We start from the raw sequence: 24,922 nt of genomic DNA, 5'->3' as shown, positions 1-24,922 counted from the left end.
AATTTTTGCCTTAAAGTCTATTTTGTCTGATATTAGTATAGCCACTTTAGTTTTTTCAGATTGCTGCTTACATGATATATCTTTGCCAGCCGTTTAGTATCAAACTATTTGTAGCTTTGAAACAAAAATATATCTCCTCTTTGAAACAAAATACAACACATAGTTGAATCTGTTTGTGTTTTATCCAGTCTAATGATCGTCACCTTTTAGTGAGACTTTTAAACATTTAATGTAAGTAATAAAATTGATGTGACTGAATTTACATGGGCCAATTTATTTTTTATATATTTCACATCTTTCTTTTTCCTCATTTGTTTCCTTATTTGTTTATTTTGTAAAAGACAAATATTTTTTAGTGAATTATTTTAATTCTTCTGCTGTATTTTTAAATTAATGTTGATGCTCCAATTCTTTATTTCATTGAACAGATTGAACAATTAGTCCACAATGTCCTACAATCTGTCTTTGCTATTATTTTAATGATGCCATGGCATCAATGTCTTTTAAGTAATTGGCACCACGAAAAGATAGACTTGGCCTTGTCATGTCAGATTGAATTTATGCTGAATTGTAATTTTTGTTGTCTCTTTTACTCTTTCTTTCCTCCCATTTTATGTCATTCTGATTAAACAAGGAATACTTGGCTCATAGAGGCCAGGTGGGAGAGTCTGGCCATATAGCAGAGAGAGGAAATTTAACTTGCAGACACACAATAATCAATATTTTATAAACCTTGATTTCTGTCCCTGAAATTTAAGGCCTTTGTAACCTTGGGAAAGCCTCTGGGCTGCCTTATTCATCTAAAAAATGGGAATGATTAATTAAATCTATCTTTCTCTACCTGACTCATAAATGACGGGTCCTAGCTTCAAGGCATGACACTCTGTCCCTGGTTCCAAGAATATGATAGAAGAAAAAGAAAAGAGTAGCCTACGATCTCACGTGAGTCCTACTTATGAGGATAGACAGATAATAGTTGTAAATATTGTGCACCAGAGACAGAATATAGGGCAACAACTGGGAAGACTAGAAACAGAGTCTAAGGTCTTATCAAACTTGTGGGTCACTCAGCACTGGGATTTCCAGGAGAAGGCAGTAAGGTACTGACCAGGTAGGCAAAACACAGTGGGAGAGACTAAAGGTAAAGCCAGACAAGCAGTCATTACTGGAGTATCTGTCCTTGAAACAAAATTGTCTTGCAGGGCTGAATTCAGGACTGGCCTGATGGTGGACCCTGGAAAGGTGAAAGCTTTGCAAGAGGAAACTCCTAAACTGGAAGGATAGACTGTGGCTTGGGGATCACACAAAGCCCAGTGGTCTCCCTGGCTAGAAATATTCCATGATGTCTTGGAAGCAAGGATTGTACAGGTAACTGGGACACTGAACAGAGTTAAGTCTTTGAATTATGTCTATACTTTTAAATTTGATAATGTGTGTTTTATGGCCCAGAATGTGGTCTATCTTGGTGAATATTCTATGTGAGCTTGAGAAGAATGTGTATTCTGCTTTGTTGGGTGAAGTAATCTATAAACATCAATTAGATCCAGTTGATTGATGTTGCTGTTTTGTTCAACTATGTCTTTACTGATTTTCTGCCTGCTGGATCCGTCCATTCCTGATAAAGGGGAATTGAAGTGTCCAGCTAGGATAGTGTATTCAGCTATTTTTCCTCGGAGTTCTATCAATATTAGCTTCATGTAATTTGATACATGGTTTTTAGGTGCATACACAATAAGGGTTGTTAGGTCTCCTTGGAGAATTGACTCTTTTATCATTATGTAATGTTCCTCTTTATTCCTGATAGATTTGCCTGAAATTAATAAACTTATTCCAGCTTTCTAATGATTAACGTTAGCATAGCATAACTTTCTCATCCCTTTACTTTTAACATAAATGTGTCTTTATACTTAAAATGAATTTCTTGTAGACAATAGATAGTTGGGTCTTGTTTGTTGATCCATTCTGACAGTCTCTGTCTTTTATTTGTGCATTTAGACCATCGGGATTTTAAATGGTTATTGACATAGTTGGATTAATATGTACCATATTCGTTATTGTTTTCTATTCATTGTATATTTTCTGTTTCTATTTTTATCTTACACTGTTTTTCTGTCCTTGTGGTTTTAATTGAATAGTTTACATGATGCCATTTTCTATCCTTTCTTAGCATATATATTAATTATATTTCTTTTACGTTTTTTTTTAGAGTTAGCCTTGGAATTTGCAATATACATTTACGACTAATCCAAGTTCACTTTCAAATAACACTATACGGTTTCACAGGTAGTTCAGGTACCTTATAACAAAGTATTCCTAATTCCTCCCTCCCATCTTTGCTATCATTGTTGTCCTTCATTCTACTAATCGGTAAGCTGTAATCCTTGAATACATTGTTACTATTATTATTTTGAATTAACTGTTATCTGTTAGATCAATTAAGAACAAAACAAATAAAATATTTTATTTTACCTTCACTTGTTCCTTCTTTAATGATCTTCTTTTCTTTATGTAGATCTGAGTTTCTGGTTTACAATATTTTCCTCCTGTCTGAAGACTATTCTTTAACATTTCTTGAAAGGCAGGTCTACTGCATAAATTCCCTTAATTTTGTTTGTCTGAGAAAGTTTTTATTTCTCCTTCACCTTTAAGGGGAATTTTACTGAGTCAGAATTCTAGATTTGTAGGGTTTTTTTTACTATTGTTTCAACACTTCAAATAGTTCACTTTATTCTCCTTTTTGCATAGTTTCTGAAAAGAAGTTTGATATAATTTTTATCCTTACTCCTCTCTAGGTTGAGGTGTTTTTTTCTTCTGGCTTCCTTCAAGGGTTTTTTCCTTACCTTTGTATTTATGTAATTTGATTATGATAAGGCCTAGGTGTAGATATTTTTACATATACTCTGCTTGGTGTCTTCTAAGCTTCCTTAATCTGTGGTTTGATGTCTCATTAATCTTCAGAAATTCTTAGTCATTACTGTTTCGAATATTTCTTCTGTTCCTTTCTTTCTTCCCCTTCTTGTATTCCCTTTGTGCCTATGCTACATTTTTTTAGTTGTCACACAATTCTTAGATATTCTGCTCTTTTTTGGCCCTTTTTTTCTCTTTGCATTTCAGTTTTGAAAGTATCTATCAACATGTCTTCAAACTCACTGATTCTCTCCTTGGCTGTGTTAAGTGAGCCTGCCAAAGGAATACTTCATTTCTTTTGTTATTATTTTTTATTTCTAGCATTTCTTTTTTATTCTTCCTTAGTATTCACATCTTACTGCTTACAGTATTCATCTGTTCTTGTATATTGTATACCTTTTCTGTTAGAGCCCTAGCATATTAACCATAGTTATTTTAAATTCTTGCTATGATAATACCAACAACCTTGATATATCTGAGTCTGGTTCTTATCATTGCTCTGTCTCTTCAAGCTGTTTTCTATGCCTTTGAATCTATCTTGCAATTTTTTGTTGAAAGGTGAACATGAAGTACTGCGTAAAATGAACTGCGATAAATGTGTCTTTAGTGATGTGCTGGTAAGGCGTGGAGGAAGGAGAAGCATTCTACAGTCCTGTGATTAGGTATCAGTATTTTCTTAAACCTGTATCCCAGGGCTGTGATCTTCATAAAAGCTTCTTAGTCTCCAACCTCCACTCTTTGAGCCTGGAAGGTTAGGGAAGGCTGGACCTGAGTATTTTCCTTCCCCTATGTCAAAGGTTAACGTAGAATAGAGTTGGATATTTCACATTCGCCAGGTAACTTAGGTTCTGGTATGACTCTAATCTGTTAGGCTCTGTTGAAATAGTCTTTTTTGAGGTCAGGCCTTGTTAAGAAGTACAGAATGTTCTGGAGGCATTTCAAAATGGTGACATTTCCCCTCTCCTTACCAGGACTAAGAGGGGATTTTTTTCCAATTATTTCTGTGAAAATTTGGTAGAGATCCAGGACGGAAAACTCAGAAAATTGTGGGAGCTCCCCTAAGACTGTCTCCCCATAGTTTCTAATCTCTCAAACTTGTCCAGAGAAGTCTCCAGAAATTCATCAGTTACATTATAGTGTCTTCTACCTTACTGCTTCCTATGCAGGTTTCTGCTCTGGTAGATCACGGTTCTCGGTATCTGCCCGTCTATATCTCTAATTTTTTAGGCAGTGGTTTGTTCTGCGACTTCAGTCCTCTGGTGCCTCTACAGAGAGTTGTGTTCCTATTTGTCATTTGTTCAACTTTGTCTTGTTCTGTGGATGGTAGATATGACTTTCAAATTTTTTACACGTCAAATTGGAAACCAGAAGTCCCTCTGTTGATTTTTTCACTATCTATTTTGAGTTACTTTTTTAGTGATTCCTCTAAAAATTAAAACAGACATCTAAACTCATCCCAATCTACTTAAGGTAAATAATGAATTAATTCTGTTAGGATATTGAAATTTTGTTGCCATATGGCTCTATGTTCTCTTCTCTCCTTTTTGCTATTTTTGTTACATTTATAACATCTTCCAAGTCTGACAATGCAGTGTTACAATTACTGCTTTATACAATTTTATGTTTATAAAGGAAATAAGAAAAGAGAACATTATGTTCATAGAATTTCATGTGTTCTTAAACACTTCCTATGAATTCAAGTTACCATAAGTGCCATTTATTTTTGCCTAAAAGCCTTATTTTCATATTTCTTGAAGTTATATAACTAACAAACTATCTTACTTTTTGTTTATCCTGAAATTCCTTATTTCATCTTCCTTTTTTAAGGATAAATTTGATGAATATAACATTCTTCTTTTTTTAGATATTCTACTAGGTTTTTTCCCCCAGTTTCATTGAGATATAATTGAAATATAACATTGTATTAAAGTGTGCAACTAAATGAATTGACATATACATATAATGAGAAATGATTATCACAATATTTAACATCCATTACCTGAATAGTTACACTTTGTTTCCTTATAATGAGATCTTTTAATATTTACTCTCTTAACAACTTTCAAATATAAAATACAGTATTTTTAACAATAGTCACCATGCTGTACATTATATCCCCCGAATTTATTTATCACATAACTGGAGGTTTGTTCCTTTTCTTTCTTTCTTTTTTGTGAGGAAGACTGGCCCTGAGCTAAAATCTGTTGCCAATCTTTTTTTTTTTTGCTTGAGAAAGATTGTCGCTGAGCTAAAATCTGTTCCCATCTTCCTCTACTTTATGTGGATGCCACCACAGTGTGGCTTGAAAAGTGGTGCTAGATCTGCACCCAGGATCCAAACCCATGAACCCCAGGCCACCAAAGTGGAGCACATGAATTTAACCACTGCGTCACTGAGCTGGCCCCAGGAGGTTTGTAACTTTTGATCACCTTCACCCATTCGCCCATCCCCCACTCCACCTTTGGCAACCACCAATCTTTTCTCTGTTTCTTTGAGTTTGTTCTTTTTTACATTCCACATATAACAGAAATAATACAGCATTGTCATGCTTTGATTTATTTCACTTAGCATAATGCCCTCAAGATCTATCCACATTGTTGCAAATGGCAGGGTTTCCTTTTTTATGGTTGAATAATAGTCCACTTTTTGTATATATACATTTTCTTTGTCCATTCATCCATTGATGGACACTTAGGTTGTTTCCATGTCTTGGCTATTGTAAATAATGCTGCAGTGAACATGGGGGTGCATATACATCCAGAAGCAGAATTGTTGGATTGGATGGAAGTTTTATTTTTAATTTTTTGAGAAACCTCCATATTGTTTCTATGGTGGCTGCAACAATTGATATTCCCACAAACAGCACACAAAGGTTCCCTTATCTTCAATCTTTGCCAACATTTCTTATCTCTTGCCTTTGATGATAGCCATTCTAACATGTGTGAGGTGATATCTCGTTGTGGTTTTGATTTGCATTGCCCTGACGATTAGTGACATCAGACATCTTTTCATGTACCTATTGGTCATTTGTACATCTTCTTTGGAAAAATGTCTATACAGTTCCTCTGCCCATTTTTCAGTTGAATTGTTTGGTTTTTTCCTTGAATTATATGAGACCTTTATATATTTTGGATATTAACTCCTTGTGAGATATATGATTTGCAAATATTTTTTCTCATTCTGTAGGGTTTGCTTTCATTTTGCTGATAGTTTCCTTTATATTTTTACATCTGTCATGTTGTATTTAAATATTTAAAAATGTTATATCCTTTTGTCAAATTGACCCCTTCATCATTATATAATGACATTCTTTATCTCTTATTACATTCTTTGGTTTAATGTCTATTTTGTCTGTTATAAGTATAGTTACCACTGTTTTCTTTTGGTTTTCATTTGCATGTCATATCTTTTTCCATCCCTTCACTTTCAGTCTGTGTGTCTCCTTAAAGCTGAAGTGAGTCTCTTATAGGCAACATATAGGTGATCTCATATTTTTATGCTTTGGGCCATTCCCTCTTTTGATTGGAGAATTTAGTCAATTTACATTTAAAATAATTATTGAAAGATAGGCACTTACTATTACCATTATGTAAATTATCTGGCTGTTTTATAATTTCTTTGTTCCTTTCTGCTTCTTTTGCTCGCTCCCTTTTTGATATGATGACGTTCTGAAGTGGTATGCTTAGATTCCTTTCTCTTTACCTTTTGAGTATCTATTATAAAGTTTTGCTTTGTGGTTACCATGAGACTCCCACAAAATGTTTTATATTTGAAACAGTCTATTTTAAGCTGATAACAAGTTAACTTCAAATGCATACTAAAGCTCAATCTTTTACTCTTTCCCTCATTTTATGTTTTCGATGTCACAATTTACATCTTTTTACTTTGTGCATCCATTAACAAATTGTTTTGTTCATAGTTATTTTTAATATTTTGTTTTTTAACCTCCATATTAGATTTAAAAGTAATTTACCCACCATCATTACACCCTTGTAATATTCCGAATTTGACTATATATTTACCTTTACCAGTGAGATTTATACTTTCATATATTTTTGTGTTACTAATGTCTTTTTGTTTCAACTTGAAAATGTCCCTTTAGCAATTCTCATAAGGCTGGTCTTGCAGTGATTAATTTCTTCAACTTTTGCTTATCTGGAAAACTCTTTCTCTCTCCTTCAATTCTACAGGATGACTGCCTGATAAAGTATTCTTGTTTGGTATTTTTCTTTCCTTTCAGCACCTTGAATATATCATTCCAGTTCCTTCTTGGCCTGCATAGTTTCTTCTGAAAAATCTGCTTGAAGTCTTAGAGGAGTTCCCTTGTATGTAACAAGTAGTTTTTATGTTGCTACTTTTAGGATTCTCTCCTTGTCTTTAAATTTTTCAATTTAATTACAATGTGCTTTAGTGTGGGTCTCTTTGTATTCATTTTATTTGGAAGTCTCTAGACTTCCTTAATCTGGATGTTTGTTTCTTTCCAGAGGCTAGGGAAGCTTTCAGCCATCATTTCTTTGAATGAGGTTTCTACCTCTTTCTCTCTCTCTTCTTTTTCTGAGACCCTTATAGTGTAAATATTGGTCTGCTTGATGGCGTCTGATAAGGCCCTTAAGCTATCATCATTCTTTTTCATTCTTTTCCTTTTTGCTCCTCTGATTGGATGAATTCCATTATCCTGTCTTCAGGCTCGCTTACCTTCTCTTCCACATCATCTAGTCTGCTGTTAAACCCCTCTATTGAATTTTTCAGTTCAGTTATTGTATTCTTCAGCTGTATTATTTCTGTGTGGTACCTTCCTATATTTCTGTCTCTTTGTTCAAATTCTCACTTAGTTCATGCATTGTTCTTCTGACCCTGGGGAGCATCTTTATGACCATTATTTTGAACTCTTTATCAGGTAAATCAATTTACATTTCTTAAAGTCTGTTTCTGAAGTTTTATCTTAAATTTTTTTGTTTGGTATATATCCCTTTGTTTCTGCATTTTCTGTAACCTTCTGTGTTGGTTTCTGCACATTAGATAAAACAAGTACCTCTATCAGTCTTTATGGAGTGGTCTTATGTAGGAGAGGAAGCTTACTGTTCAGTCCAGCTTAAGCTCTGATTCTCTCTTAAACCTTTGTGACTGTCAAGCTGCTTTGTTTCCGTGTCTCGTATTCTTTGAGGGTGTGCCAAGACCTGTTGGTGTCAGCTTCTAGATGCAAGTGGACTGGAGGCTGGACACTTAGACAACAGCTTTTAAAGTATGCAAATAAACCTATTTCAGGGAAAGACTAGGAGATGGGTGTTTCTGTCTGGTCCCTCTGTGCTAAGCCTCAAGAGAATAGCCAGTTAGGGACTGTTTCTTTCTTTACTACAGCTGTTTAGGACCAGAAAATGCAAGCCTCATTGGCCACCAGAGCCAAGAGATCAAGGGACATATTCCCTGGGTGGCAGCTGCAAAATCCAGAACACCAGATGTGTGCACAAGCTCCTTCCAGGGAAATACTAGCAACCTCGAGTGGACCAGAGGAAGAACAATGTTCCTCAGCCTCCCTGGCATCCTGGGAGGATCAGTCAGCCTCTAGATATATGTTGAATTAGAAGTCTCTCAGCAGCTTTTGAAGTATGTAAATAGGCCTCTTTCAGGAAAAGACTGGGAGATGGGGATTTCTGTCTGTTCTCTCTGGGTTGAGCTTTGAGGAATATCCGGAGCAAGTCTTTGGAAGCCTGTTAAAAACTTAGTGTCTGGGGTTTTTTTTTTGCTGTAGTCTTGTGGGTCTTGTGGATAAAAGCTTTCAGAGCTAGGTATTTTGGAGGCCTGTCCCTCAGACGAAAGTCTTAAATTTGGGGCTCTAGATATTGGGTTTAAATCCTTCACTCCTCAAGAAGAAGTTGGGAGTTGGGAGTTGGGAGTTCCCTCATGATTGTACTTTGCTGTGCTGAGGATAGGGTTGATGGCAAGAGTGTGTCTCAGTCTTTCCTACCCATTTTTATGTGGATCTTTCTGTGTTCACCCTATGTGTAGGAATTGCTCAGCTAGTTTCTGGATTTCTTTCAGAGCCAATTACTCCATGTGTAGCTGTAGATTCAGTGTGTCCATGGGAGGAAGTGAGTTCAAGAGCTTCTTGCATTGCATTCTTGGACTGGAACCTGCATAGCATTCTTTTTTTTTTTTTTTTTTTTGGCAAGGAAGATAGTCCCTGAGCTAACATCCATTCCTGATCCTCCTTTTCTTGCTTGAGGAAGATTGCCCCTGAGCTAACAGCTGTGCCGATCTTCCCCTATTTTGTATGTGGGATGCCATCACAGCATGGCTTGATGAGTAGCGTGTAGGTCCATGCCTGGGGTTTGATCCTGCAAACCCCAGGTGACTGAAGTGGAATGCATGAACTTAACCACTATGCCACCAGGCCGGCTTCCTGCATAGCCTTCTTAATTGAAAGTATTTTATCCCTTTTACCATACTGAACTCATCATTTCACTCTCTTTTGTGTTCCATTTTTTCTGATTAAAACTCAGCTGTCAGATGTATTCTTATAGCCCAGTATGTGACATCAATATTCTCTTACTTTTTAAATTAAAAAAAAAAAAATTGCTTGTGTCAAAGTGCTCTTTTAACTTATTGTTTTATTGTATAAGTTTCTGGTGTACACCTTTATAATTTGACATCTGTATATACTACAAGGTGATCACCACCACAAGTCTATTCACATCCATCACCATACCATTGACCCCCTTCACCGATTTCACCCACACCTCAACCTCCTTTCCCTTTGTTAAACACTTATCTGTTCTATCTGTGAGTTTCTGTTTTATTTTGTTCATCTGTTTTGGTTTTTTTAGATTCCATATATGAATGAAGTCATGTGGTATTTGACTTTCTTTATCTGACTTATTTCAGTTAGCATAATACACTCAAGGTCCACTCACATTGTCATAAATGGCAAGTTTTCATTCTTTCTTATGGCTGAGTAGTATTCTATTATATATATATATATATACCACATCTTCTTTATCCATTCATCCATCAATGGACCCTTAGGTTGATTCCAAGTCTTGGCTATTATGAATAATGCTACAATGAACAGAGGTATGCATATATTTTTTTGAATTACTGTTTTTTTTTCTTTGGATAAATACCCAGAAGTGAAATTGCTTGGTTATAAGTTCTATATTTAATTTTTTAACAATTCTCCATACTGTTTTCCATAGTAGCTGTGTTGGTGTTGCAATCCAATGTACACATCAGGATAGATGCAGAGAGGGCTGATGGCCACTCTGAGTTTATCATAACCAGCGTTTCAATATATACATAGCTTACATCTGTTAAACGTACACAGGTGTTCTGGACAATGTAATTAGCGAATGCCAAAAATTCTTAGTGATTTCTCAAGGAGCCCTCCCTCCGCCTCTGTTTTGATATTATCAAGTTATTTCTGTGCTCATATATTTTATCTCTGAGCATGCAAGGCCTCCTAGGCAATGGCCCTTCCTGCTCCCTATATCGTGTCTCCATCTGTGCCCCCAGGTGACTGTGCCTGGCTTAGGTTGCCTCCCCCTGGAGGTCTTACCCATCATTGGCTAACCGGCCTTCTCACCTCTGGGTCACAGTTTGTTGGCAAGCCTTTTCCAGTGATTATTAACCCTTCCTGCATCAGGGGCGGCTACAGGCTGCACCAATTTACATTCCCACCAACAGAGCACTAAGATTTCCTTTTCTCTACATTTTTGCCAACATTTGTTATTTTGTGTCTTTTTGATGACAGCCATTTTGACAGGTGTGAGATAATATCTCGTTTTGGTTTTGATTTGCATTTCCCTGATGATTAGTGATATTGAACATCTTGTTATGTGCTTCTTGCACCTTTGTATGTCTTTTTTGGAAAAATGCCTATTCAGGTTCTGTGCCCAATTTTTAATTGACTTTTTTTATGTTAAGTTGTATGAATTCTTTACATATCTTGGATATTAAACTCTCACCTGATATATCATATGCAAATATCTTCTCCCATTCAGTTGGCTGTCTTTTCATTTTGTTGATAGTTTCCTTTACTGTGCAAAAGCTTTTTAGCTTGATGGAACAACGTTTGTTTATTTTTTCTTTTTTTCCCTTGCCGGGGGAGACATGATATTCAAAAAAATACTGCTTAAGACCGATGTCAAATAGCATACTGCTTATGTTTTCTTCTAGGAGCTTTATGGTTTCTGGTCTTACATGCAAGTCTTTAATCAATTTTGAGGGTTCTTTTTTATAATGTAAGATAATGGTCTACTTTCATTCTTTTGCATGTGGCTGTCCAGTGTTCCCAACATAATTTATTGAAGAGATTTTCCTTTCTTCATTGCATGTTCTTTGTTCCTTTGTTGAAAATTAGTCATCCATAGATAAGTGGGTTTATTTCTGGGCTCTCAATTTCTGTTCCATTGATCTATGTGTCTGTTTTACTGCCAGTACCATGATGTTTTGAATAATATAGCTATGTAGTATATTTTGAAACCAAGGAGTGTGATACCTCCAGCTTTGTTCTTTCTTCTCAGGATTGCTTTGGCTATTGAGAGTCATGTGTTGCTCCATATAAATTTTAGGATTCTTTGTTCTGTTTTCATTAACAATGTCATTAGGATTTTGATAGGGGTTGCACTGAACTTTTAGATTGCTTTGGGTCATATTGACATTTTAACAACATTAATTCTTCCACCCCATGAGCACAGTATATATTTCCATTTGTTTGTGTCACCTTCAATTTCTTTCATCAATGTCTTATAGTTTTCAGAATATGAGTCTTAAGACTCCTTGGATAAATTTATTCCTATGTATTTTTATTCTTTTTGATGCAATTGTAAATGAGATTTTCTTAATTTTTGTTTCTGATAGTTTGTTATTAGTGTATAGAAATGTAACAGATTTCTCTATATTGATTTTGTATCCTTCAACTTTACTAGTTCATTTATTAGTTCTAGTAATTTTTTGGTAGATTCTTTTAGGGTTTACTATATACAGTATTGTATCATCTGCAAATAGCGACAATTTTACTTCTTCCTTTCCAATTTTGATGCCTTTTATTTCTTTTCCTTGCCTAAATGCTCTGGCTAGGACTTCCAATATTAAGTTGAATAAAAGTGAGCAACCTTGGTCTTCTTCCTAATTTCAGAGGAAAAGCTTTTAGCTTTTCTCCATTGAGTGTAATATAAGTTGTGTTTTTCTCATATATGACCTTTATTATGTTGAGGTGTGTTCCCTCTATGCCCACTTTGTTGAGAGTTTTTACCATAAACGGATGTTGAATTTTGTCAAATGTTTTTTCTGCATCTATTGTGATGATCGTATGATTTTTATCTTTCATTTTGTAAATTTGGTGTATCAAGTTGGTTGCATTGCAAATGTTGAACCATCCTTGCATCCCACTTGATTATGGTGTGTGTATGATCTTTTTAATGTGTTGTTGAATTTGGTTTGCTAATATTTTGTTGAGGATTTTTCCCTCTATGTTCATCAAAGGTAATTTGTATTTCACCTGTAATTGCCTGTAATTTTGCATTTTTGTGGAATACCTGTCTGGTTTTGGTGTAAGGATAATGCTGGTTTCATAAAATGTGTTTGGAAGTTTTTTCTCCTCTTCAATTTTTTGGAAGATTTTGAGAAGGATAGGTATTACATATTTTTTTAATGTTTTATAGAATTTGCCCATGAATCTGTTTGGTCATGGACTTTATTTTTTTGGTAGATTTTTCATTACTGTTTCAGTCTCCTTACCAGTAATCAATCTATTCAAATTTTATATTTTTTCATGATTCAGTCTTGGAAGATTTGTATGTTTCTAGGAGTTTACCCATTTCTTCTAGGTTGTCCAATTTGTCAACATATGATTGTTCACAGTAGTCTCTTATGATACTTTGTGTTACTTTGGTATCAATTGTAATTTCTTTTTCATTTCTGATTTTATTTATGCGAGCCCTCTCTTTTGTGAGGTTACTCTTGCTAAAGGTTTGTCAATTTTCTTTATCTTTTCAAAGAATCAGTTGTTAGTTTCATTGATCTTTTTTATTATTTTTTTCAGTCTCTATTATGCTTATCTCTGCTCTGATCTTTATTATATCCTTCCTTCTACTAATTTTGGGCTTTGTTTGTTCTTTTTTTCTAGTTCCTTTAGGTGTAAGATTAGTTTGTTTATTTGAGATTATTTTTGTTTCTTGAGGTAGACCTGTATTGCTATGAACTTCCTTCTTATAACCACTTTTGCTGCTTCTTATGGATTTTTAGATGTCATATTTTTGTTTTCATTTTTCTCTAGGTATTTTTTTATTTCTTCTTTGATATTTTTGATGATCTATTGGTTGTTCAGTAGCATGTTGTTTAGTCTCCGTGTTTTGTAATTTTTTCTGCTTTCTTTTTGTAATTGATTTCTAGTTTCATATCATTGTGGTTGGAAAACACATTTGATATGTTAGCAATCTTCTTGAGCTTATTGAAGCTTATTTTGTGGCCTAGAATCTGATCTGTCCTGCAGTGCATCTCATGTGCACTTGAGAAGAATATGTATTCTGCCGCTTTTGAATGAAATGTTCTGCATATATCTATTAAGTGCATTTGGTCTAATGTGTGATTTAAGGCCAAGGGTTTCTTTATTAATTTTTTTGTCTTCTGATCTAGCCGTTGATGTAAATGGGGTATTAAAGTTCCCAATACTATTGTATTGCTTCAATTTCTCCCTTTATGTCCATTAATGTTTGCTTTTTGTATATATATATTTGTAAATGTTATATTTTCCTGCTGGATGGACCTCTTTGTCATGATGTAATCCCTTTCTTTGTCTTTTATTACAGTCTGTTTAATATCTATTTTGTCTGAGTATAGCTGCTCCAGCTTTCTTTTCATTTTCTTTTGCATAGAAAATCTTTTTCCATCCTTTCACTTGTCTATGTGTGTCCTTATTACTGCAGTGTCTCTTGTAGGCAGCATATAGGTGGGTCTTGTTTTTTTATCCATTCAGTCACTCTATGTCTTTTTATTGGTGAGTTGAGTCCATTTCCATTTAAAGTAACTATTGATAAATCTGTACTTATTGCCATTTTGTTGTTTTCTGACTGTTTTGTAGTTTCTCTCTATTCCTTTATTCTTCTCTTTCTCTCTTTCCTTGTGATTTTATGGCTTTCTTTAATGTTATATTTGATTCTTTTCTCATTTTCTTTTGTGTATTCATTATAAGTTTTCCCCTCATTGTTAACCTGTGATTCACATACATCTTATGTAAATAGCAGTCTGTTTTAACTTGATAGCAACTTACATTTGAACACATTCCAAAGCTTTACCTTTTTACCCTGCCATGATTAATACCTTGATGTCACACTTTATATCTTTTTCTTTTATGTAACTATTGTAATAAATTATTATTACAATAATAATTATTATTAACTATTATTGTAAGCATAATAGTTAATATTAACTGTTTATTGTAATTTAAATACTTAATTATTTAGTGTAATTTTAGTCAATTTTGCTACTTTTGTCTTTTAACCTTCATGCTTACTTTGTATGTGACTCATCCACTGCATTTATTATATATTTGCCTTTTCCAGTGACATTTTTACTTTTGCATATTTTCTTGTTACTAGTTAATGGCAGTTCTTCTCAGCTTAAAAAGTCCATTTAACATTTTTTGTAGTACTGGTTCAGGGTGATGTGCTCTTTTAGCTTTTATTCATCTGGAAAACTCTTAATCTCTTCTTCAATTCTGAAACATAGCATTGCTGGCTAGAAAATTCTTGGTTGGAAGTTTTTTCTTTCAGCACTTGGAATATGTCATGTTACTCCCTTCTGTCCTGTAAAGTTTCTGCTGAAACATCTGCTGATAGCTATATGGCGTTTCCCTTGTATGTAACAAGATGATTTTACTTGCTGCTTTTAGGATTCTCTCTTTCTCCTTAACTTATATCATTTTAATTATAATGTGTTTTGGTTTGGGTCTTCTTCTTATTTGGTGCTCTCTGGGCTTCCTGAACTTGGATTCGTGTTTCCTTTCCTAGATTAAGAAAGTTTTCAGCCATTATTTCTTCAAGTAATTTTTCTGGTCCTTTCTCTCTCTCTTCTTCTAGGACCCCTATAATGCAAATGTTTTTCTGCTTGATGTTGTCCCAGAGATTCCTTTAAGGTATTTTTGCTTTTTAATTTTTTTTATTATTATTTTGCTGCTCTGTCTGGATGAAGTCCATTGTTTTGTCTTAGCTTGCTGATTTGTTCTACTTCATCCAGTTTTCTGTTGAATCCCTCTAGTGTATTCCTCAGTTCAGTTATGAACTCTGTTTGGTACTTTCTTATGTTTTATATCTCTTCATTAAATTCTTCATTGTGTTCATCTATCCCTCTTCTGAGTTTGGTTAGCATGTTTATGACCATTACTTTGACTTTTTATCAGGCAGATTACGTATTTCCATTTCATTTTGTTCCCTTTCTGAGGATTTGCCTTGTTCTTTTGTTTGAAATATATTTCTATGTCTCTTCATTTTGCCTAACTCTCTATGTTTATGTCTATGTATTAGGTAAATCAGCTACCTCTTCCAGTCTTGAAGGAGTAGCCTTTTGTATGAGATGTCCTGCGGGGCCAGAGACCCAATCCTGTTTGGCTCCCAGAGCTAGGTGCTCAAGGATTCTCCCCTATGTGGGTTGCATGTGCCCTCTTGTTGTGCTGGGGCCATGGCTAAAGTATAAGGATGGGTGGGGTTGGTGCCCAGTACTATTTCAGGGTGTGGCCATGACTGCTGCAGCCCATTGGTAGGTGGAGTTGGCCCTTGGGTTGACTGTGAGGCACACCCACAACAGCTACCACACATTGGAGGGTAAGGCTGGCACCTAGACCTGCTGTGAGATGTGGCCAAGTTTGCTGTGGTGCTTTGGTGGGTGAGGTTATTGCCCTGCCCAGATATAAATTTCAGCTGAATCATAGACGTGGGTGTTGTTCTCAGCAGGGTGCACCCACTGGTGCTAGCACATTAGAGGGAGAATTTCAAAATGGCACCCACCAGCACCCACATTTGCAAGGTTGAATGTGATCACAAAAATGGCTCGCACCAGTTTATCAGTCCTCAGGGAGGTCTGAACTGGTTCTTGCCTCTTCTTACTTTTTTAAAAAGACAGTCTCTTTGTTTTTGGTTTTTAGCAGTTGGACTATGATATGTCAGGTGTGAACTTCTTTGAATTTATCTTCCTTATGTTTGTTGGATCTATAGAATAAGCTTTTTCATAAAATTTAGGAAGTTTTCAGCCACTGTTTTTACAAATATTGTTCCCTGTCCCTTTCTTTTCTTCTTTCTAAAACTTTCAATAAATTTATGTTTATGCGGTTGATATTTACCCACAGATCTTTGAAGCTCTATTCATTTTATTTAATCTCTTCTCATCTCTCTGTTCAGATTATATAATTGCTATTGACCTATTTTCAAGTTCACAGCTTATTTCTTCTGCTATCTCAATTCTGTGATTGAGCTCATCTAGTGAATTTTTCATTTCAGTTATTGTACTTTTCCTCTTTAAGTTTCAATATTTTTAGTAGTTTTTCTTTCTTTTGATTCCACATTGTTGAATCATTGTCATTGTAATATTGTTGAATGCTTTAAATATAGTTTTCTTTAATTCTTTGATCATATATATATATGAGAGAGAGAGAGAGAGAGAGAGAGGAAGATTAGCCCTGAGTTAACATCTGCTGCCAAGTCTCCTCTTTTTGCTGAGGAAGACTGACCCTGAGATAACATCCGTGCCCATCTTCCTCTACTTTACACGTGGGACACCTGCCACACCATGGCTTGACAAGCAGTGCACAAGTCTGCACCCAGGATCCGAACTGGCGAACCCCAGCCCATGGAAGTGGAACATACGAGTTTAACTGCTGCACCACTGAGCTGTCACCCTTTGATCATATTTTTAATAACTATTTTGAAGTATTTCTCTGCTAAAGCCAACATTGGGCTACTCAGCGTCAGTTTCTATTGACTTTTCACCTCTTTTCATATGTCCCATTTTCCTGTTTCTTTGCATGTTCATATATCTGTTGTTGTTATTGAAAACTGAATATTTTTGATAATCTATTTTAGTTTTTCTGGAGTATGATATTTGATCCCCTGATGTTTTGGGTTTTTTGCTTATTTGTTTTTTGTTTTTGTTTGTTTTATAACTTGCCTGAAAAAATATATAGTATACAATATATATTTAAGTCCTGGATTCTTGAGAGTTGTTCCAGTGTCTGCATTGGTTAACATTCAGACAATGATTTTGTAAGGGTTCATGCTCAAGTGTTTGAGCACATAAACTTCTATCCTCTGGCTACAGATCTTTTTGTTAGTTGGGAAAAGCATTCAAAATTCAGATTGTACTCAAATTTACCACGGCTTTCATTTTATGGTGGGCTTTTTCAGTTTTCCCCATGTATTAGCATAGCTTCCCAGTAAGCTAGGGCTATGTGGTGAGCTTTTCTAGCTGTTTCCATGGCTTTCTCACTTCTAGTCAAATTTCTGGCTAGAGACATCCCTTAATTGGGGATGCAACCTCAGACTAGCAGAGCCGCTGATTTTCTCCATTTGTTTCCTAGCAAGTTTGTTATTTTACTCAGAAGAACACTTGCACAAGTTTTTACTCTGTACTTGAAATCAAGTTTGTACTCTCTGACAGGAAACCTACTTCTTTTCACAGTCTGCCCTGCCCTGGTAAGACTACAGTTCTTGCCCACTCCCACTTTTCTTACCTAAATGTCAAGCAAGATCTCATGAATAAACACCTCTTGATTTATCATTTGCCTTTAACAGACTAATAAACTGATTTTTAATTTTTTTCTCATTTTATATTTGTTTTCTGGAGAGAGAATTAACAAATCTTTTCATAACACTATAGCAAAAAAGTATTACCCATCCATGTAAATGTATTGGTATATTTTTGTTTTTGAATATTTTAAGTGTAGTGTATGTTCATATTTTCAATTAAGAAATTGAAATAATGCGGAGGATAAGAAAAATACCACTGTAATAACCTGAGCAGGATAATATGAACAGCCCCCTAAAGGGAAACAGAGTCTGAATGCAAAATTTATCTCTTTTGAGAGCTTCTACTTTATCGTATTTTCACTATGTGGCATTTCACCTACCCAGCATGCTAATTTATATTTGAATGCACAGCATGAAGTTTTCTCTTTTTTTAAATGTTACTAGGCACCTGATGGAAGAATCTGTATAAGACTGAATTTTCTTAAGCTGCATTATGAACAGTACAGGAGTGTCAGTAATAATTGACTGAGCAAAGTGAGGTTAGGCATTTCACATTTATCTGTTTGTTTCACAATGACTTTTGAAAGTTGACTGACTTTAGTCAAGTTTGGTACACTGCTAAAGGTATCAAGGTATCACCTTGAATTTGCTTCTACATTCTAAAATCTTGAAACAAAATTGTAGCTAATTAATGTTTATAAGTAGGGATACCCTCTATAATTTCAAATGGATTTCAATGACACTTGGAATAAAAGTAGAGTTATACAGCAACATGATTTCAATAAATTAAGCTTACATCTCACAGAGCCGTGCATGCTAACCTTCTATGATATCAAAAGGCCAGTGCAGTGTTAAAAATCCATGTTATATTCTTTTATAATTATGCCACATGTTTACTTTACATGGATACATATTGTGGCCTTGCGTATAGCTGCATATCATCTCCTTTGTTCCTCCCTCAATTCCCAATAATGTCATTTGTAGAGTCTATAATTGATAGAATTCTAAAATCAATTTATATGATAGTCAGAGAAGTGCAGTAAATGATTTTCTTCTTAAAAATACACAAGGGCTTGTTAATTGTAACTGTAGTTTTGTTCTTTATAAACCATGATGGCTTGCTAATGTGTTTGCCTGTCATCTTTTCAGGCCTCAAGGCTACAGAGGTGCTGGTATAAGGTCACTTTTGATATTAGCATTTAGCTATTGAGTAGTCTTCAAGAATGCTTTTCCCTCCTCTGTAATCTCAATGAATGTCCAAAGATAAGTTAGCAGCTTCTAAGACAGGTGTGTAATTGTAATGTGGCACATTTACTACAGATCAATAATGTTCTATCTGTCAGACTTTTCTTGCTGCATTGAGTGCTAAAGGTATCATTACCTCATAAAGCACACTGAGAGATTCTGCCTCAAGTCTTCAAATCAAATCAAATATTTAAAGATTCAGACTTTACAAAACTAGAGGTATATCTATCATTGATTAGTTATAAGGAATAAGGAACCAACAATGCAACTTTTAATTGCAGATATTTGTCATAAAATTTTATTGAACAGGTCAAGTTTGTTGGTAAGAAAATTTATGATTTTTTTGCACAATCCCTACAGAGACATATTAATAGCCAAATAGACTTTACAATACTAAAATTGTATACTAGATATAAATTAAGAGTTCTTTCCATCAGTGATATATATATATATATGTATTTTTAAAAGAAACATACGTATTTAATATTTGCATTGTTGCTTAGACAATTCCTTATAATCAAGCTTCATGTAAGGTGACTACTTTGCTAACAGTACCCAAGTGTAGCAAGAATATCAGCTCAAATACAATTTGGGATACAAAGAAGTCTATGTACTGTCTGACAAATGACAAATGAGTAGGGTAATCAACTTGGCATATCTTTGCTCATGGGGTGGAGGAGATTCTGTCTAGCAAGTAAGTTTAAAGAGTAAAAGAGTTTCTGAGTCAGGTATAAGATGAATTCCTAAAAAACAGATAGAGATAGATAGAGAACTAGTGAGAGAGAAAGAGAAGAGAGAGAGAGAATTAAAGCCTCGAGTGAGACTACGGTGCTTGATGGGAGACTGAGATGACTCTGGAAGCTTGGAGTTGTGCTGCACTGATCTCCCTTTGGGACAAAACTTATTGGCCAGCTGTGCAGAGTGTGATTAGCTGACAACCTCTAGCTCTTAGCTCCTTCAGGGTCTGCCATAGCAATGACTGGTATAAAGACCCAGCTATTACTGCCCAACTGGCAAAGTTTCTGTTGAAAATCCTTGCTGTAGAGCTCTATGTTGGGCTGGCAAAGATTTTTGTCAGGCCTGGATTGCCATTTTGTGACTTCACCTGCCTAATCATTCTTCCTTATTTTCCTTTCATAGGTTTTATTCTCCAAGAATGTTTTGCTCTCTTAACACCATCTCAATCTCTACTTTCTGGGGAACCAAACCTGTTGTTGTGTTCCTAAAGAGATGGTATTGTTGTTGGAAGAAATGATACACTATTGTAGATGAGCACTAAACCTAAGAAGAAGTATGACACCTAATAGTTCCATTGTCCCAGTGAAATGGCAGTTGCTCTAATTCTTAGCTGGTAATGCCCAGCAGTGAATAATAGTAGTGGAAGTGTTGCCTTATAAGATAAGCTCATGAAAGTGAAAAACACCCTTTAGAAACCCCCACAAATAATTTAAAGGGGCTTTATAGCACATATTTTTGTTGTCTTGCATCTTTATTGTTTTTTACCTTTTTAATTTTAAAATTAAAAAAATTTCATCATTTTTTTTCCAGAAAAATATTTGCTTTCATTGAAAGTATACTAAAATATGAGATATAATGGAAGGGATAGTAAAACTAAAAAAAAAATGAAGTTTTATTGTTAGTTTGCCACTTAAATGTTGATGTAATCAGAAATTATTTATGTTCCCTGGGAATTTGTTCTCAAATATATAGTTTGAAGGGGATGCACTATTAGAGAACACTAAGGTGCATTGTGGATGAAAATTTTTTATATACAATTCTATTTGACTATATACTGTAAATGTGTGCAGCATTTGCAAAATTTATACATTTCAAATGATCTTATCTTACTTTCAAATTGTCATTCATGCTGACAGTAATAGAAAATTGACTTAAAATTCCTAATTAAAGGTAGCATTGTAAAACAGTTTAAAATTATCTCCTTCAGGTAAATACTACGTCAATTCAAATTTTAGATTCCGTATGGTTTCAGCTACTACTGTTGCATAACAAATCACCTGAAAATTAGTGGGTAAAACAACCATTTTATTAGGCTCACAGGTCCTGCGGGTTCAAAATTTAGAAAAAAAGTCAGTATGGGAAGCTCTGCAATAACCAGGATCTTGATTGGGAGGACTCAGAGACTGAGTGATTCAACTGTTGTGCGCTAAAATCCTTGGAAGATTCATTCACTCACATTTCTGGTGCCTGGGCTAGGCCGCTCAAGGGCAGTGCTTAGATGTGTTTTCTCCATGTGGTCCAAGCTTTATCACAGCGCAGTTATCTTAAGGCAGTCAGACTTTTCACATGTCCACTCAGGGCTCCCAAATTGAGTGGATAAGGACTTCCACCTACATTACCTTTTATAACCTACAGCTACAGAAGTCACACTGCATCGTTTCTGTCTCTTTCTATTAGTTGCAATCAAGGCAAATGCCCAAACAGGTTTAAGAAGAAGGAACATAGACACCATTTCTCAATTGGAGAGGGTCAAGTATACACTGTGAAAGAACATGTAAGATGGAGATGTTGCATCCATCTTTAGAAAATAGAGTCTTCTAAATCTAACAGAGCTGTCTTCACCCTCAACAGTCACCTCCATGCCTTCCTTTCCAAGATAATGTTCTGTGTCTGTGTCGTTTAGTGTGGATGAATGGATCTGCAGGTTCTCCTCTGGTCTGCCTCAACTTGAGTTTCTGCTAAAGGCCTAGTCTGAGAAAACAAGGCTTATGCGTAAGTAGTGTATTTGGTAATGTGATCCCAGGGTACAGGAACAGAAGATAGGAGGAATGAAACAGGAATGAAGGGAAAGCCAATTTAAATTAGGTTATTATTATTGGCTAAGGAGTCATTAATACACACACGTTTGAGGTTGCACACAGATGAATGCTGAGAGGTTTCCTATGCGTATCACAGAAAACACAGAGCAAGAAATGAGAGGTCAATAGTCTGAGTTCAAGGAAAAGTGCTGTTAAATTGCACCTGTGTGAAACTGGTGGCAGCCTGAACAAAAATATCACCCAGTGATGGCTAAAGTAAAAGGTGTGACCCAGTGATTTGAAATGGCGTACAAGAGGTTATAGATAAAGGGTCTTTTCTGGTCTCTGATACTGTGAAACTGATCAGATACAATTATAGGATGATCTGTTCTGGTGTCTCTGTGACATGACTGGTTCCACATAAGGCCATTTACCTGTACCCAATTCCAAACTCCATAGTACCTATACGTTCCTGATTGTAAGTAATCTGATATGTGTGGTCTCCTTGTCATAAGCTTAGGCATCTTCTGGTGCTCTTCTCAGCATATCGTGGCTTCCCAACTCTGCCAAGTGCTCAAGGAAAATTATTTCCCTTATACCACAATATTTAGGACATTGCGAAGCTACTTTTAATAACGTCTTCAACCATTGCCACTCTACTTCTCTTATGACATATCGGCTATGGCATTATTGTTATGGTGCTTATAATTTTCACAGACTATGCCTTGAGAAACAAGGAGGCCCTCCCTCTCACTCCTTCATGGGGATCTTCTAAACATACTGGCTATTTCTCCAATCCTTTTATCTATTTCCCACTCAAGAGTTTTGAGTACAAAATGGATGCTATAGTAATTTAATTGTCTATTTTGACTGTATGAGAGTCAGTTTAGTAAAGTGGTTACGACAGCGTGGACTCTGGAGCCAGATTGCCTGGATTCAAAGCTTAATTGTTTAACTCAGTGACATCTGTGTTGTATCAGCTTCATGACATCTGGCATGTTGCCTAACCTCTCTTTGCTTCAGTTTCCTCATTAGTAAAATGAGAACAATGATAGCGTCTCTCTCTTGGCATTATTGTGAGCATTAGAGTTAACACATAGAAAGCCCTTAGAATAGTGCTTGATACGTATAAAGTGCTCTTTAAATGTTATATATAGTGATTATATAATAAATAATTATTACATCCTTATATCCTTTCACCTCATCGAAGTGCACAAAAGGTTTTTTTCCCTCAGTTCATGTCTAATGGTATCTTTGCTTACTTCAATATCATATGTTCATTTTTAAAATAGCATCTTTGTTGAGATGTAATTAAATCTATATTTATAATTAAATTACAAATTATCTGATATTTTGTAATTTATACCTAATTTATATAAAGATCACCATTTTAAATTATACAATTCAGTGATCTTTAGTATATTTATAAAATTGTGCAACCTCAAAACCAATTTAATATTAGAATATTTTCATTACTCTCAAAGGAACACATTCCCATCCATTAATCATCAATCTCCAATTCCTTCTCCCCACAGCCCTTGGTGACCACTAATCTACTTTCTGTCCCTATGAATTAGCATATTCTGGACATTTCATGTAAATGGAATCATACAGTATGTGGTCTTTTGTGTTTGTGTTTTTTTCAATTAGCATAATGTTTTCAATGTTCATCCACTTTAGACCATGTAACAGTACTTTGTTCCTTTTTAACATTGCACTATATTCAATTATATGGATATATTGTATAGTATTTATCTATCAGTTGATGGACATTTAGGTTGTTATCATTTTTTAGCTATTATTAATAATGCTGCTGAGTACCTTCATCTGTAAGTTTTCCTGTGAATATATGTTTTCATTTTTCTTGAATCTATATCTAGGAACTGCGTCATGTGGTAACTCTACTTTTAACTGTATGAGGAACTGTCAAACTCATTTTCAAAGTGGATGAACCATTTCATAATTCCACCAGTAAGTTACAGGGATTTCAATTTCTCACATTCTCACGAATACTATTTATTGTTTGTCTTGTTGATTTTAAATGTGAAGTGGTATATCACTGTGGTTTTGATAAGCATTCTCTAATGGCAATACACATCTTTTCATGTGTTTATTGGCCATTTGTATATATGTTCATTGGAGAATGTATCCTCACATCCTTTGCCCATTTTTAATTGAGTTATTTTTCAATTGCAATCTGGTTTATTCTTTCCCTTAAAGATATATACTGGCTTATAAATTTATATGATCCAATTAGGCCCGGCTTGGTTCCTAGTTTGCAAAAGAAGCTTTGACAACTTTCATGGTCTTTGAGGCTATTGTCTTATTATTGATTTAAAAAATCTAGTTTGAATTTCAAGGTTAACAATTATATATTATTCTATTTTTCAATGAATGATGTTAATTCAAAAGATAGGAAATTATTTGAGAAAAATAATTTTTGTGTAACAAAAAGTAAGTCACTGTGTTAATTTCAGAAAAGTTATCCATTGTAAATACATGTATATTGTATATGATTATATAAATACATATTTATATGTATTTTATATATATACTTATACAAACATACATATAGTCATTCCTCTTTTGAACGTGGTATATGCAAGTTAGATAAAGCAGTAGACAGGAGATTGAAAATCTAACCTATAATGCTCAAAGAAAGATAATAACAAAAGAAAGAGGATAAATAATAAGATTGGTTATTTCACTAACTAAATAACGGCTGCATGATGGAGAACTAAACAAACTCAATTGTTTTGATCTGTCATGGATTTAAGTCTTTTCTCATAGAGTTAACATTTATATGCAATTTTCTCTATAAAAATGGCTTCCTGCGAAGAGTCTGGGAGGGTTCATGTCATCAGGCTTTATCTGTGTGTGTGCATGTGCATGTGTGGGTGCATGTGTGCATTTTGGCTGATATATATTTTTAAAACAATAGGAATTAACTTTCATATCATATTCATAAAGTATTTTATACTGAAGTCATGTTGAATTCTATTTTCTATTTCTCTGAAGAAAGCATACAATGCACCTTTGACCAAATAATTGAAAGCACTGATAACATATTGTGTTATGTGTGTCTCTTTTTTTTTTATCACTTGCCAGATTCTTCAAAGAATTCCCACAACACAACAATGGCAAAATTCTCAGATAGGTTGATCATGTAATTTATAAGAACTCACTTTGAATTTGAATAAGCATAACACCTCTTGAATATAGTAGTTTTATTTTTACATTCTGTCTATTCTATATCCAGCTATAGAAATATCTGTACTTAAT

Source organism: Equus przewalskii, chromosome X, assembly GCF_037783145.1.
Source record: "Equus przewalskii isolate Varuska chromosome X, EquPr2, whole genome shotgun sequence".
In the NCBI taxonomy this organism is placed as follows: domain Eukaryota; kingdom Metazoa; phylum Chordata; class Mammalia; order Perissodactyla; family Equidae; genus Equus; species Equus przewalskii.
The sequence above is the reverse complement of the archived record's forward strand: the minus strand, read 5'-3'. Positions refer to the sequence as shown.